The sequence below is a fragment of the Varanus komodoensis genome, unplaced genomic scaffold (genome assembly GCF_004798865.1).
Source record: "Varanus komodoensis strain SLA01 unplaced genomic scaffold, ASM479886v1 scaffold44_3, whole genome shotgun sequence".
Taxonomy (NCBI): domain Eukaryota; kingdom Metazoa; phylum Chordata; class Lepidosauria; order Squamata; family Varanidae; genus Varanus; species Varanus komodoensis.
Genome location: NW_025336010.1, coordinates 634,148 through 642,988, shown reverse-complemented (window position 1 = coordinate 642,988; position 8,841 = coordinate 634,148).

The window sequence follows — 8,841 nt, the reverse complement described above, 5'->3', positions numbered from 1 at the left end:
CAGAGTCATGGCAGGCAGAGCCCAAGCGTGGTGGCCCCAGGGTCCGAGCCACAGCCCTGCAGACCCTTCCAGGCCTCCTGGTCTGCTCATGCCAAGGGTACGTGTAGTTAGGAATATCTGTTCCCTGATGCTGGGGGAGAGAGCTGGCTGCGGAAGACATCCTCTTGGTAAGCCACCCAGGGCTTCCTGCTGATCCATCTTTTTCTTTCCTACAAATCTCTCGATGAGGAAAAGCCAGAATAGCTGTGCTGTTTTTGGACTGGAAGTCTGGAAGTGCCAAGGAATGTTGAAATAAGTTGCCGCTCAGCACAACAATGATGTGCTCTCTGGAAAGGTTCTTCACCGTGGCCTCTGTGCATCACACAAATGGGTGCTGCGCCTGCACAGTGCCTGTAGCCGGGAAGATTTGAAAGCTGAACAGTTTCGGTGGGAACTCCGCACCCCCCCCCACAGTATAAGAAGGCGGAGTGCCTGCCATTTCTTCAGTCTACTGAAGACTGACTGTTCACTCCCAAGCGAAAACGAAGAGCACTACACATCAAGTGTTAAAAGTGTGTGTAAGACACACCAGGTAAGTATCTATGTACATGAAGATACACCCTACAGATCCATAACCAAGCGGAACACGGTACCGTAGAAACCCAGTCACCGACACCGAGTGGGGCTGGCGGGTGGGTTGTGTGAATGCACAGATGGCCATTTGAAGAACAACAGTTACAGGTGAGCAACTTGCCTTTCTTTGCTGTGGCCTTTGTGCATCACACAAATGGGTGCTGCGCCTGCACAGTGCCTGTAGCCGGGAAGATTTAAAAGCTTAATGGTTTGGCGGGAACTCCGCACCCCTCCCCCCCTCAGTATAAGAAGGCGGAGTGCCCGCCATTTGCTCAGTCTACTGAAGACCGACCATTTGCTGTACCTCGAGCCTTTCGCCTCTCCGTTCGTAGCTATATTGTGTATCCTGTTCTCCCTTAAACGTCGTTCTTTTAGCTTTCTCGTTAAGATTTCTAAGTTACTCATCCCTCCCTGTTAGAAGTTTTTCTTCACATCCCCCCTTCCCCCCCCCCCCCCCAAAATTCTCTTCTTACATTTCTCGGCTTCGCTATCTTCTCTTTTCTCATTCTCGATGGCTCAGCATGTGGCTTTCCGCAAGTGCTCTCAGTGCGGATCTAAGATGTCTCCTACTGGTCCACACGACCTGTTCCTTCTTTGTCTCAGAGAAGGGCACAGGACTGATAAATGCAGCCATTGCCAGGCCTTTACCAAGCAGGCGCGGAAAAACCAAGAGAACTTCCTGCGCAAACTCCCCTGGGACCAGGCCCTGCTTCAGTCTGACCAACTGGCGGCCCATTCCGCTGTGCAGCCCTGCTCTTCAGCTGCCCCTCCGCCCCGCCCATCGTCTGATGGTGCTACTCTGACGGAGGGCAAGCGCTCCTCTAAATCTCACAAACAAAAGGAGAAGAGGAAGCACAGGGGATTCGACAAGTCCTCGGGCCTTAAGGAGCCTAAGGAGGACAAGGCAGACAAGACGGCTCACAAAACCAAGAAAGTCGATCAGTCTCGACACCGTGATTCAGGTTCGTCTGCTCCGTCGGTCCCAGCGGCTGCTTCAGTACTGACACCAACCGGACCAGCTCTCCAACTGGCAATGCAGGTGACCCCACCAGGGTCCCTGTGATGGGTCGTGCCTTTCATCTTGTCCTTGCCAGAACACCAGGAGGCAGCCATGTTGGGATCGATTTCTGACAGAGATCCGGCACTGTCCACAGATGGCTCCTCCGATGGCATGCTTGCCTACACTGCAGCTCACCTGAGGCTTTCCTGAGGGCGCCACCTCAGCAGGTGTGATATCAGCAGCGTGCCTCTAGCCATCCCTCTGGAGAATGGATGCAAGAGCCACATGGATCTGCCCATCGTGAACCATGGGACGACTGTGCACCATATGGACATTATGGAAACACAGAAACATAGAAACAGAGCGAGTCAGAAGGGGCCTCACGGGCCATCTAGTCTGACCTCCAGCACCAGCCAGCTCCGCTCAAGACATGCCCACCATGTGGACGTCCAGCCTATCCTTGAACACCCTCACCGACGGGTCTTCAACCACCTCCCATGGAAGCCCATTCCATACCCTTGGGGTCCTAACTGTCAGGAAGTGCTTCCTGGCATCCAAATGGAACTTTGGCTCCCTGAGCTTTGCTCCATTGGAGCGTGTCCTGCCTTCCTTTGCAGGGGAGAACAGGTCTCTACCCATCTCCATGTGACAGCCCCTCACATACCTGTATGTGGCCAACAGATCCCCTCTGAGTCTCCTCTTCTCCAGGCTGAAGAGACCCAGTTCGCCTCATACGGCATCCCCTGCAAACCGGCCACCAACCTTGTGGCCCTACGCTGCACTGACTCTAACCTGGCTGTATCCTTTCTGTAATCCGGGGCCCAAAACTGAGCACAATACTCCAGTTGCGGGCGCGCCAGAGTCATATAGAGTGGTAGTAATACCTCTCTTGATCTAAAAGCCACACTTCTGGCTATGCAAGCAAGGGTGGCGTTCGCCCTCTTGACCACCGCATCACTCTGCTGACTCATGTTTAGCCTGCAGTCGACCAGTACCCCGAGGTCCCTTTCACAAGTGCTGCTCTCCAGCCATTTGTCCCCTAACCTGTACTTATGACACCTATTCCTATGCCCCAAGTGCAGGACCTTGCACTTATCCACATTGAACGCCATCCTGTTGTCTCCTGCCCACTTCCATAGTCTGTCCAGATCCTTCTGGATCTGGAGTATCTGCTCCTCAGTTGTGGCCACTGCTCCAGTTTTAGTGTCGTCTGCGAATTTGAACAGCAGACTGTTCACCCCTTCTTCCATGTCATTAATGAAAAGATTAAACAGGATCAGCCCCAGGACAGAGCCCTGGGGGACACTGCTTGCCACTGGCCGCCATCCTGATGATTCCCCACTAATGGTTACCTTCTGCTTTTTGGCCGGTCAACCATGCCCTAATCTGCCGGACAGTGCTTTGGTGTATCCCAAAATCCTCAGTTTCTCCACCAGGATATCATGGGGCACTTTGTCAAAGGCCTTGCTGAAATCCAGGTATACCACATCCACTGCATCCCCTCCATCTAGCCATCTTGAAACCTTGTCATAGAATTCCACAAGGTTTGTCTGGCAGGACCTGTTTTTGCGGAAGCCGTGTTGTGTGGCTGTCAGCCTCTCTTCCCTGTCTAGCATCACTAGATCTCTCTCTATTATGAGCCTTTCCATTGTTTTTCCTACAATGGACGTAAGGCTAACCGGTCTATAATTCCCCATGTCCCTTCTACTACCCTTTTTGAAAATTGGGACCACTGATGCCACCTTCCAGTCTTCTGGAACTTCACGTATTCTCCACAAGGCCTCAAAAATGGAGGCCAGAGGGCATGAGAGAACCCCTGCCAACTCTCTAAGTACTCTCGGTTGTAACCCGTCAGGGCCTGGCGTCTTTGTAATGTCCAATGCCCTGAGGAGCCCCTCGACGTCAAGGGGGGGTGACTCTAATCTGTGCCCCTAAGTCCCCAGCCTCATCTAATCTCATATGCGAATATCCCCCGTCCTGCTTTGGGGAGAACACAGAGGCAAAATAGTCATTTAGCATCTGTGCCTGTTCCCTCATATCAGTCACTGGATCTCCTTCCTCCTTATTTAGTGGTCCCACCACTTGTCTCCCCTTCCTCTTCCTATTTACATGCTGAAAGAAGCCCTTTTTGTTGCTCTTGATATTCTTATTTTATTTATTTATTTATTTAAAACATTTCTATGCTGCCCCCATCGCAACAAAGCCTCAGGGCGGCTCACAAAGAATACATAAATACATACATACATAATGATAATATAACAATTAAAAAAAATCATTTAAAACCCCCGGTGCATTCTCGGCTAAAAATTTTAAAATCCTAATTAATTCAATAATTTAACAATTAAAATAAGTTTTAAATAAAAAGGTCTTAGCCTGGCGCCGAAAAACAAATAACAACGGCGCCAGGCGGACCTCTCTGGGGAGCGCATTCGATAGATGGGGAGCCACCACAGAGAAAGCCCTCCTCCTGGTACTCACCCTCCTAATATCATTCACAGAGGGTTCCCGGAGAAGGGCATCCGTTGCTTATCTCAAGGGGTGGGAGGGCATATATGGGCTCTAGCGTTCCTTTAGATATCCAGGTCCCAAGCCGTTGAGGGCTTTATAGGTCATAACCAACACCTTGAATTGGGCCCGGACCTCAATCGGGAGCCAGTGGAGCTGACAGAGAACTGGGGTTATATGAGAACAACGCCCAGTCCACGTTGGCAACCTGGCAGCTCTATTCTGCACCAATTGAAGTATCCGGACCATCTTCAGGGGTAGCCCCACGTAGAACGCATTACAGAAATCTAATCAGGAAGTTACCAGCGTGTGTGTCACCGTCGCCAGGCAGTCATTCTCCAGGACTTGGTAAGTCATGGCAAGTATTCTTGGCAAGTCTCAGCTCGTAATCAGCCTTAGCCTTGCGAAGAATTCTTCTGCAACGGGCCTCCTGCTCCCAGTATATCCTTTTGTCTATTTGCCCCAGTACCCATTTCCTATGGAGGTTCCTCTTTCGTCTAATCCCTCTAACCACCTCCTTTCGCATCCATGACGGCGCTCTCCTCCGCCTCCCCACCTTACTAACTAGAGGTATCGTCACAGCTTGCGCCTCCAAAACCTCCCTTTTAAGTGCCATCCACCCCTCCTCAACTCGCTTACCTTCCAGTAACCTATCCCAGAAGACTTTCCCCAGTCTGGCCTTCAGTTGGCCCTCTTGAAGTCCCAGCTTCTAGTGCTCGACCTGCTGCACGTCCGCAGTCCTCTGATCTCAAAGCAAAGGATGGAGTGATCACTCGCATCCAGAGCTCCCCTAATCTGAACTTCATCTATCAGCTCCTCTCTATTGGTCAAGACCAAGTCAAGGATGTTTTCCCCCCTCGTCACCTCTCGGACCCTCTGTGTGAAAAACCCTCCCTCTATAGCTTCTAGGAAGCGATGTGACCTGGCTGTCACCGCCAAGTGAGTCTCCCAACTAATATCCGGTTAGAGTTTGATACTGTACCCCCATTGGGACTGATCCGATATACGTCTCTGTCATCGGTTCTCAAAGATGAAGTTCAGCAGCTTCTTCGTAATGGAGCAATCCAACAACTCTCACACTCCAAGGGGTTACACAGTTTCTACTCGAGGTATTTCACAGTTCTGAAATGTGACGGTGGTCTTCATCCAATATTGGACTTACGTGGCATCAACTAAGAAATTTCGGATGACCACCCTTCAAAACATTCTTCCGTTGCTCAGGAGAGAGGATTGGTTCGCTTCTTTGGACTTGAAGGATGCTTATTTCAATACTAGCATCCACCCGTCTCACAGGCGTCTTCTTTGGTTTACGGTCTGTTCCGACCTGTTTGAACACAATGTTTTACCATTTGGACTGGCTACTGCTCCACAGGTCTTTACTAAATGCATGGTCCCGGTGTGTCCGCATCTCCGGCTCCAGGAAATTCAAGTATACCCTTACCAGGAGGACTGATTGATCGTCTCGTCATCTAGAGAAGGCCTTCAATCATCGATTCAGACTACATGCACCCTCTTGGATGATTTGGGACTGTGTATTAATTATGAGCTCCTTCATGGATCACTGCCTTGTCGTGGCGAAGGGGCTTGCGTAGCTCAATGAAGCTATGAGCTATGCAGTGCAGGGCCACCCAAGACGGACAGGTCATAGCAGAGACCGCTGACAAAACGTGATCCACTGGAGAAGGAAATGGCAACCCACTCCAGTATTTTTGCCATGAAAACCCCATGGACAGTTCTAAAGGGCAAAGAGATAGGTCGTCAGAAGATGAGCCCCTCAGGTCGGAAGGTCCCCAGTATGCTACTGGGGAAGAGCAGAGGGCTAGTACTAGCAACACCAGAAAGAATGAAGCAGCTGGGTCACAGCCGAAAGGACACTCAGTTTCCTGGTGGTGAAAGGAAAGTCTGATGCTGTAAAGATCTATACTCCATAGGAACCTGGAACATAAGATCCATGAATCAAGGCAAGCTGGATATGATCAAACAAGAGATGACAAGATTGAATATCGACATCTTAGGAATCAGTGAACTAAAATGGACAGGAATGGGTGAATTTAATTCAGATGACCATCAGGTATACTACTGCGGGCAAGAATCCCTCCGAAGAAATGGAGTAGCCTTTATAGTCAATAAAAGAGTAGGAAAAGCAGTACTGGCATACAATCTCCAAAATGACAGAATGATCTCAGTTCGAATCCAAGGAAAACCATTCAACATCACAATAGTCCAAGTCTATGCCCCAACCACTGGTGCTGAAGAGGCTGAAGTTGACCAGTTCTATGAAGGCCTACAACACCTTCTAGAATTAACACCAAAACATGATGTCCTTATAATCATGGGGGATTGGAATGCTAAAGTAGGAACTGGAGATACGAAGGAAACATTTTATGCAAAAATGGGCATGATAAAGGACCAAAATGGCAGGGACTTAACAGAGGCAGAAGAGATTAAGAACTGATGGCAAGATTATACAGAAGAATTATACAAGAAAGAGCTTGACGTTCCTGATAAGCATGATGGGGTGGTCAGTGACCTCGAGCCAGACATCATGGAATGTGAAGTGAAACAGGCCTTAGGAAGTCTGAGCAGCAAAATAGCTAGAGGAGGTGACAGTATTCCAGCTGAGCTATTCAAAATCCTAAAAGACAATGCAGTAAAAGTGCTACACTCAATATGGCAGCAAATTTGGAAAACTCAACAGTGAGCACAGGGTTGGAAAAGGTCAGTTTACATTCCGATCCCAAAGAAGAGAAATGCCAAAGAATGTTCAAACTACCGCACCATTGCACGCATTTCACATGCTAGCAAAGTGATGCTCAAAATCCTACAAGCTCGGCTCCAGCAGTATGTGGACCAAGAACTAACAGAAGTACAGGCAGGATTTCGAAGAGGCAGAGGAAGAAGAGATCAAATTGCCAACATACTCTGGATCATGGAGAAAGCTAGGGAGTTCTAGAAAAACATGTACTTCTGTTTCATTGACTATGCTAAAGCCTTCGATTGTGTGGATCACAACAAATTGTGGCAAGTTCTTAAAGAGATGGGAGTACCAGACCTTCTTATTTGTCTCTTGAGAAACCTGTATGTGGGTCAAGAAGCAACAGTGAGAACTGGACACAGAACCACTGATTGGTTCAAAATTGAGAAAGGAGTTTGGCAAGGCTGTATACTGTCGCCCTGCCTATTTAACTTATATGCAGAGCACATCATGAGAAAGGCGGTGCTAGATGAGTGCATATAGTCAAGGCTATGGTTTTCCCAGTTGCAATGTATGGCTGTGAAAGCTGGACCATAAGGAAAGCTGAGCGCCAAAGGATTGGAGCCTTTGAATTGTGGTGCTGGAGGAGACTCCTGCGAGTCCCTTGGACCGCAAGGCGATCAAACCGGTCAGTCCTAGAGGAGATCAACCCTGACTGCCCTTTAGAAGGTCAGATACTGAAGATGAAACTCAAATACTTTGGCCACCTAATGAGAAGGAAGGACTCCCTGGGGAAGAGCCAAATGCTGGGAACAATAGATGGCAAAAGAAGAAGGGGATGTCGGAGGATGAGGTGGCTGGATGGAGTCACTAAAGCAGTTGGTGTGAGCTTAAGTGGATTCCAGGGGATGGTGGAGGACAGGAAGGCCTGGAGGAATGTTGTCCATGGGGTCGCGATGGGCCAGACACGACTTCGCAACTAACAACAACAATTATGAACAATCGTGCCTTGTTCCTTCACAGATCAACGATTTCATCGGAGTCCGTCTTGATCCTACGATTGCGAGAGCCTTCCTTCCTCAAGGATGACAAGAGAAGCTTCGTGCATCCATTCGGCAAATCCACATGGACAGAACTGTTCCAGCACTGTCGGTACAGAAGCTCCTCGGACACATGGTTTCCATGGTCTCTGTGGTACCATGTGCCAGATTACAGATGAGGCCCCTCCCACTCTGGTTCAACAGCCTCTTCCAACCTCAACGAGATTCACCTCACCAACTTCTTCATCTCCCGGCCTCTGTTCTCCAGACCCTGTCATGGTGGACTATACAAAGCTATCTGTCTGTTGGCATCTCATTCTGCCCAGTTCATCCAGCACGGACTTTGTTCACCGATGCCTCCCTCACCGGTTGAGGAGCTCTATGTGCTGGCCTTTGCACTCAAGGCACTTGGGACTATCATGAGGCTGCCAAACACATCAATTATCTAGAGCTGCTGGCAGTCTTCAAAGCCCTTCACTCATTCAAGAATACTCTTTGGGGCCAAGTTATTCAAGTAGCCTCCAACAACATTGTGACTGTGTTTTATATCAACAAACAGGGCGAAACAAAGTCTGTTTCCCTGGCTCATCTACCGTTGAGACTTTGGGACTGGTGCATTCTGAGGGAAATCACCCTCCTCACCGTTCACCTCGCTGGCACTGACAACATGGAGGTGGATGTCCTCAGCAGGCTGATGTCAACGACCCACGAATGGGAGTTGGATCGTCAGGCCTGGGGCCCTCCTTTTTCAGACCTGGGGCCCTCCGGACATAGACCTCTTCACCACTCACACAAATACGGTCTGTGATGCCTATTTCTCCCGAGTGGGCATCAGTCCGGGTTTGAGAGGGGACGCTCTAATGATCCCATGGACAAACACATTCTTTTATGCGTCTGCTCTGATACCACTCATCACGAATTCTCTCCAACATCACCTTCAGCGAGGCTCAGGGAATTCTTGTCACTCCCTGGTGGCCTTGCCAGCCATG